The sequence below is a fragment of the Gavialis gangeticus genome, unplaced genomic scaffold, assembly GCF_001723915.1.
Source record: "Gavialis gangeticus isolate Ggan-Ray unplaced genomic scaffold, GavGan_comp1, whole genome shotgun sequence".
NCBI lineage: Eukaryota > Metazoa > Chordata > Crocodylia > Gavialidae > Gavialis > Gavialis gangeticus.
Window position 1 is genome coordinate 16,346,288 of NW_017729003.1, and position 7,294 is coordinate 16,353,581.

The 7,294-nt window shown below is 44.0% G+C and overlaps 1 protein-coding gene across 1 annotated transcript in view; it reads left to right on the forward strand.

The window, feature by feature from the left end:
* LOC109290918 (catenin alpha-3-like) overlaps window positions 1–7,294 on the forward strand; it is a 793,541-nt gene that overhangs the window by 702,656 nt on the left and 83,591 nt on the right. The gene's annotated exons all lie outside the window — the stretch shown is intronic.

Below are 7,294 nucleotides of genomic sequence, written 5' to 3' on the forward strand. Positions count from 1 at the left end.
GTCAAGAAAGGGTGGAAAGCAGATCTCAGGAATTACAGGCCAACCATCTTGACCTCAATCCCTGGTTAGATTCTGGGCAAAATTATCAAAGAGACCCTTCTTGATAAGCTGGCAGATGGCAATATCCTGAGGGACAGCCAGCACAGGTTTGTTGTGGATAGATCTTGCCTGACCAATCTCATCTCCTTCTATGACCAGGTGACATCACCTGGACAAGGGAGAAGAGATTGACATCATATATCTAAACTTTAAAAAAGCCTTTGATCTGGTGTCCCATGAACTCCTCATGGAAAAATTGGCCAAATGTGGTCTTGAGTCTGATGGCTGGGAAATTGGCTCTGAGGATGCACCCAGAGAGTAGTAGTCAATGGAAGTGAATCATTATGGTGCTCCATGACCAGTGGTGTCCCCCAAGGCTCTGTCCTCTGACTGGTTCTCTTCAACATCTTTATCAACAATGTGGACATTGGTGTCAGTGCACTGGCCAAGTTCTCCAATGACACTAAACTTTGGGGCATAGTGTCCAGACCTGAGGATAGGCTAGTGATCCAGGCTGACTTGGATAAGCTTTGTCAATGGGTGGATATAAACCTTATGATGTTTAATACCAAAAAATGCAAGGTACTCCACCTTTGGGGGGGTGGGAAATACCCAGCAGCATGCTTTATAGGCTCGGCAGTGCTATGCTCACTAGCACCATGGCTGAAAGAGACTTGGGGGTCATGATTGATCACAAGATGAACATGAGCCACCAATGTGATGTTGCAGCTGATAAATGAAACAAAACTCTGGCTTATATCCGTAGACGCTTCTCAAGTAAATCTCAGGATGTGATCCTCCCGCTGTACTCAGCCTTGGTGAGGGCACAGCTGGAGTTCTGCATCCAATTCTGGGCTCCACAATTCAAGAAGGATGTTGAGAAGCTTGAGAGAGTCCAGAGGACAGCCACATGCATGATCAAAGGGCAAGATAATAGGCCTTATGAAGAGAAGCAGAGAGCCATGGGACTCTCCAGTCTGGAAAAGCGCAGGCTCAGGCGGGGACCTGGTGGTTGCCTATAAGTACATAAGGGGTGTGCATCAGGATTTGTGGGAACATCTGTTCACCAGAGTGCCCCAAGGGTAACAAGGATCAACAGTCATAAACTCTTCCATTACTGTTTTAGGCTGGACATAAGGATAAACTTCTTTACTGTCCAAGCTCCCTAAGCCTGGAATAGACTGCCCCCAGAAGTGGTGCAGGCACCTACTCTGGACTCTTTCAAGAAATGTTTGGTTGCTTATCTTGCTGGGATCCTTTGACCCTAACTGACTTCCTGACCCTGGGGCAGGCGGCTGAACTTGATGTTCTTCAAGGTCCCTTCCAGCCCTAATGTCTATGAAATCTATGAAATAAACCTACAAATGCAAGGGGTAAAAAACCTGAATATTTTTTATTAACATCTATTGGTCACCTAATCTATTCAATATTTCTATATATAGACATCTCTGTATTAGAGCACTTCTGTAACATTTCTCTTCTTATAAAAGAAATGGAATCCTTCCAATTAACAGTGTCATGTGTGAACTGAGCAGACAGCTTTACTGCCCTTCTACTTAATGTGATTTAATTCTAAGTCTCTTCTTTCTCTTGCTGTATGCCCTCAGAGATTTTTTTGTGCTGCAAGAAGGTTGAGGATAAATTTATTAATGTATTTAAAGTTCTTTGACAGCCTCATAAGGAAGATTCTGAATAAATGAGAACTATTATTATGACCATCTTAACCTTTTAAGGTCAGCAGTATGGTCTGGCAGGACTTGACAGCCTGTCTGCTAAGATCTATAACTATTCAACCAAGTTTTGAAGCATTTCAAAGATTACAAGAGACAAGGATTTTTGTGGGTGATATCTTTTATTAGACCAACTGCATGGTTGGGATAGACCTGAGGGCCGTGTTGCATGTTACACTTAGCATGTGTTTTAGTACTTGAACATGTGGCATTTTAAGAAATTGTGGTCGTATCACAGCAAAGCTATGACTCTTCATGGGAGGAGCATCTCCAGATTTCATTAAGTAACATATTGTCTAATTACTGTTCCACTGCTCCACAGAGAGAATGAGCTCAAGATCCTGGCATGTGTGGGGGCAGGGACTGACAATCAGCTGATTGTTGGTTCCAGCTCCAGGACCACACGAGAGCCAGGTCAAAACTTCCATTTGGTGCCATGGCTGGGACAGATTATCAGTTGGCTCAAAAAGTCTATGCAGGGCTGTGGCTGGGATGGACAATCAGCCCATTTGAGACTGGTCTAGTGTTGGGGCTGGGACCCACAATCTGTTCATTGTCCATCCCAGCCCTATCACTACAATGGAACTGGTTCAAGAATCTTATGCTGTGAACAACAATCAGCTAATTGTTGGTTCCACTACTGTGTCAGAGATGATTTAAGACTGCCAACAGCAGTCTTATTCTGTGGCTCATCCCATGGATCCAGTGGCAGGTATGGATCCAGTGGCAGGAGTTACACCCTATCCCAGTTTTGGCTCCTTGTGCTACCCTCCAACATTGCCAGTGGCAGAGACCCAACTCCCTCCAGTATGCTAGGGGCAGGCACTCCTGGGCTGGACAGTACTGGGCATGTGGTGGGAAGGACACAGGCTTCAAGTGTGGGGATTATACATCCTCATGGGTGGCCATGTGAGCTGTGGTGCCAGTGGCATAGCTGACTCCATCCCTGTCCAGAGTGCACTGAGATTGTAATAAACATTACTGTGCAGCATCTCGGAATACATTCTAACTTTTAATACAGCACAGCAATTCTTATTGCAGTATAAATAAAACACATGCTAAGTGTCCTGTGCAACAAGGTTCTTTGACAAGCTTTCAAATACAAAGCATTATTCTTCAGATCCCAACATCTGAAAACTTGTCTAAGTGTACTTTGACATTGCATTTCGCCTAATAAAAGATATCATTCACAGAAGTCCTTGCTTTTTGCACATTCCTGGACCTTGATGGCTACAATGTCACTCCAGACACTACTAAGTGGAGCAAGAGAACATGAACAACAAGTAAACATTTGCTGTAAGTCAGGTGTGTAGAGTTTGTTAGGCCCAACAGCTAACTCCAAACTCAAGGAGTTAATACCACTTGTCCCCGCTCTTTTTTTCATGCTGCCAATTTTAGTTGCCAGGGGTGACTAAAAACCCAAATTTCAGTGGTGGGGAAAATGAGTGGCACTAATTTATAGGTTATGGAACTAAGCCTTGACAGCAGGTCCAGCAGCTGTGGAGATTAATACAGCCACCAAGGGGGTTTGATAGCCATGGCGATGAGCCCTGAAAAACCCTGCCAGTGAGATGACCCAACTGTGTGTGCCAATTCTGGCCTGTGGGCCATATGTTTGACACCCCTGCTCTATGCTATTAGCATAAAGACAAATACAATGTATCTAGCAGAATACTTTGTATATACCATTATGGGGAACTGCTTATTACTATGAAGCTGATACAGTAAACCTAGCATTTATAGTATTATCTCTTTAATAGATTTTTCATTTGATAAATGAAGAATTTGATTATGCATATAATAAATCTATTAAAAAAATCTTGAAACTAGCAGACATACCAGACTTAAGTACTGCAACCTTCAATTTGCTATTTTCATCTAAAAGTTGATGGTGAATGTCGCACAAACTACAATTTGTTCAACATATGGCAGCTTGATTAATGAACAAAAAAGGTTGATGAGCATAGATTATACTTGTATTCCACAACCTCCAAATATTGTTGTTAGTAATTATCATTGTCTTCATTTCTGTGACTTATTTCCAATAGTGCGCGCAATGTGTTATGTCCTGTTCATATGCAGAAGAAAAATGAATCCCTTTTCTGAAAGAAGTATTGGTATGATACTTTTCTCTTAAAAAACATTGTATTATCTTTAGTTATACATAGTATCCTCATTTTACTCTTCAAACTTAATAATATTAACTGGCTAATTCTTTTTGTTATAGTAAAATTGGATTTTAAGGAGAAATTTATGTACAGAGAAAGTAGTGGCCTTGCACATCAGTTCAATAAGATAACTGTATTTTATTTGACCTGGTTTTATTTTCATTTTCTTGTTCTGAATTAAAAGACAGGTTTCAAAGTGATTTGCACCATGAAAATACATAAAGCAGAGAGCATAATGCTTTCTTTGGCTGCTGTTTAGTGGGCATATCTACACGTTCATTAATACACAGTAGTTACCGTGCATTTAATTTAGTACTTGTAAATGAAGTACTAATTAAAAGAGCAGTAAATAGAGTTACTGCACAGTAGCTCTAGCATACAGGTTTTTAGTGATGCTTACCGTGCAGTAGCATATCAGCATGGTTTTTGCCTGGCACGTTACTGTGCAGTGTTATTAGGTTACTAAGTTATTACGTTATTAAGTGTCTCATGTACCCATGCCCACAGTCACATATTTTACTTTATAATTTCTGTCAGCTATCAGTTTGCCTCCAGAATCACATTTGTAAATGCTTTTTTAAACTGCTTCTGCAGTTTCACCTGCTTTACTTGATTGGTAAAAATCCTCCACTTGTACCAGCACTGCCATTCTTTAGTGTCATTTTTTTTCCAAAATGGATTTCTGAGATTTTTGCTTTATTTTGGGCCTTGTCTATACTACAGAGTTTTGCTGACTCTGACTATAGGTGTGGGGAAAAAAATCACACCCTAACCAGTGTAACTGTAATGACAAAAGGAGCTTTATCTGGCAGAAGGAGGTTTCTGCCAGAAGTCTTTTGCTGTTTTAGGGAAGCTAATATAACCCTGGCAACAGAAAAACTCCTTTTCCTAGATCTGTGCTTTCAGATCATTGCAGTCTTGGTGCTATAGTTAGAAAGGTAGCAGTCCAGTAGTATAGACTAGGACTGGATAACAGGTGGTTTACTTTAAACTAAATTCAGCTATCAGTTCTTGGTTAACTGGTATTTGACCATAACTGAAATCTACTTCTGTTTCCCTCTCAAAGCAGAAGGGCAAGAATCATTTCTTTCAATTGTATTACTGAAAACTTTATTTCACTTTATTCATTTATAAAAAAGAGGCTACATTTCAGTCTAACTGGGAATATTTTAGTAAAAATAGATTCAGATGTGGAGAGAATTTTCTAGGTTGATTTTTTTTTCTTTCAGACTGTGTTTAAATCTAAGACTATAAGATAAAAGTGGAAAGATATTTTAGTACAAGAAAAGGCCCTTTGCAGACTGTTTTTAATTTCTTGCCCTTATGTGTATTCATTGCCACCTCCATATTAAGAAATGTGTTTTTTTTTGTTTTTTTTTTTCTTCACAACAAAAACAGCCTTTGTGCAAAAACATACATTTTGAGTCTACCTTGCTATTTTCATCTAAACTCAAGTTACTGTAGGCCTAACAATGTGTAGGAAAGCAATCACACCTAGGCCTCCTCTACTCGTCACATGTATTAGACAGTTAGCTGGTTAATTGCACAATCAATTTAGACCAGCTGCATATGCAAATTAACTAGGATGAACATAAGTCCAGGTTCAGCTAGGACAGTCCCAGATTCCATAAGCCATTCCTGGCTGGTTGGTCAAATGTCCCAGGCCAGAGTCTGTTAGGGAGGTGGAGCTGTGTGCTGTGCCAGACAGGCAGTGGCAGGCGCTGCTGCTGCTGTTGCTGTGTGGGAGAAAGGTAGGAGGATGTATGGTCACCCTAAGATGCCATTTTAGAGGTCCCTACATTCCTTGCTCCTGCACACAGGCAGTGGTGCCAGCCTGATGCACCATTATACTCTGCCTCCCCATCAGACTCTGGCCTGGGACTGTTGACCAACAGGCTGGGACCAGCTTATGGAATCCAGGGCTCTCCTGGCCAAACTAGGATGTATGGTCACCCTAAAATTAACTATCATGCCTTAAAATGGTCCAACCAGGTATAGAGTTAGAGCTGGAAAATGTGTAATAACTTCATAGCTGGTTTCATATGCCCCTGCAGCTGGGAGCCCCATCAGCTGAAAGGATTCCCGGTTCAGGGCACTTTGTGCATCCCTGTGGCTGGGAGACTGCAGCTGACATGGTGTCCTACCCACAGGGGTGTTTCATGGGAATGTTCTATGTACCCATCTAACAGCTGATGCGGTGTCCTACTGGTGCGCCCCCATAGCTGGGAGCTGTGGCAGCTGAGGGAGCTTCCAGATGCAGAAGCTTGCTTCTTGCCAGTGCAGAAGGAGTATGAGATTGGGCTTCCCCTGCACTGGCAGTAAGGTGTGAAGGGGTCTGATGAATGATCCCACAATCATGCCTTCTGCCATGTACATGTTTTTCACATGTAAAATCATAGATTTCCTACTTTAAAGGACAAAAAACCAGGGAACTGTGGATTTCCCCTTGTAGGCTGGCAGAATTCCAGCCTGCAAGGGGCTGCTTGAGGCTGGGGAGAGAGACACACAGGGGGTACCATATAAATCTATGCATGTGCACACATGCATGTGGCAGCCAAGCAGTGGTAGCAAACAGCTCCTGCAGCTCTTTCCATGTAAGTCTATGGGTGGGCACAGGTGACAGGTCAAGGGGACTATGGTCTGGGGGGTATGTGCCTCCCCAGATTTCTGCATCCATAGTAGGGCATGAGGCTGTAGCCAGGTGAGACCAGCTCTATGCAGGAGACAGGTCTGCAGCCCAGTGCTCAGGACCTGGCATGGGAGGGAGTACCACACCACTATGGCTACCAAGGTGTGGCACCCTCCACCCACCTAACAGCTGGGGGGGGCACAACTCCATGCCACTGCCACTGCTGTGCCTCACCTTGATGGTCATGGTGGTGCAGCGCTCCCTCCTGTGCCAGGTCCTGTCTGCTGGGCCATGGAGGTGGCTCCTGCCCAGAGCTGGTCCAGCCCAGCTGGAGCCATGCACATCACTGCCCAACATGTCCACACTACTCTCTAACATGTGGTTTGTGCCCACACCTTCCCTTCCCCATACACCTATCGTCTTCCTCATATACTAGGGGGCTGAGGCCTGGGGGTAGGGGGCAGTGGGTCAGGAGTAAGACATACCGCTAGGGCTGTGGGGGGGGGGGTCAGGAGTGAGGGCCTCTGCCAAGGCCAGAGAGCTGCAGATTGGGAGTGAGGGGCACTAGCAGGGCCAGGAGGCTGCAGGTTGGGTGTGAGGGGCACTGGCAGGGCTGGGGGAGCTGTGGCTTGGGAGTGCAGAGCAATGGCATGTGCAACAGCAGGGCATCAACATATCAGGGCTGCTTGATGCCACAAAGCAGTGGGGGCAGGTGTGGGGGGAGGGGG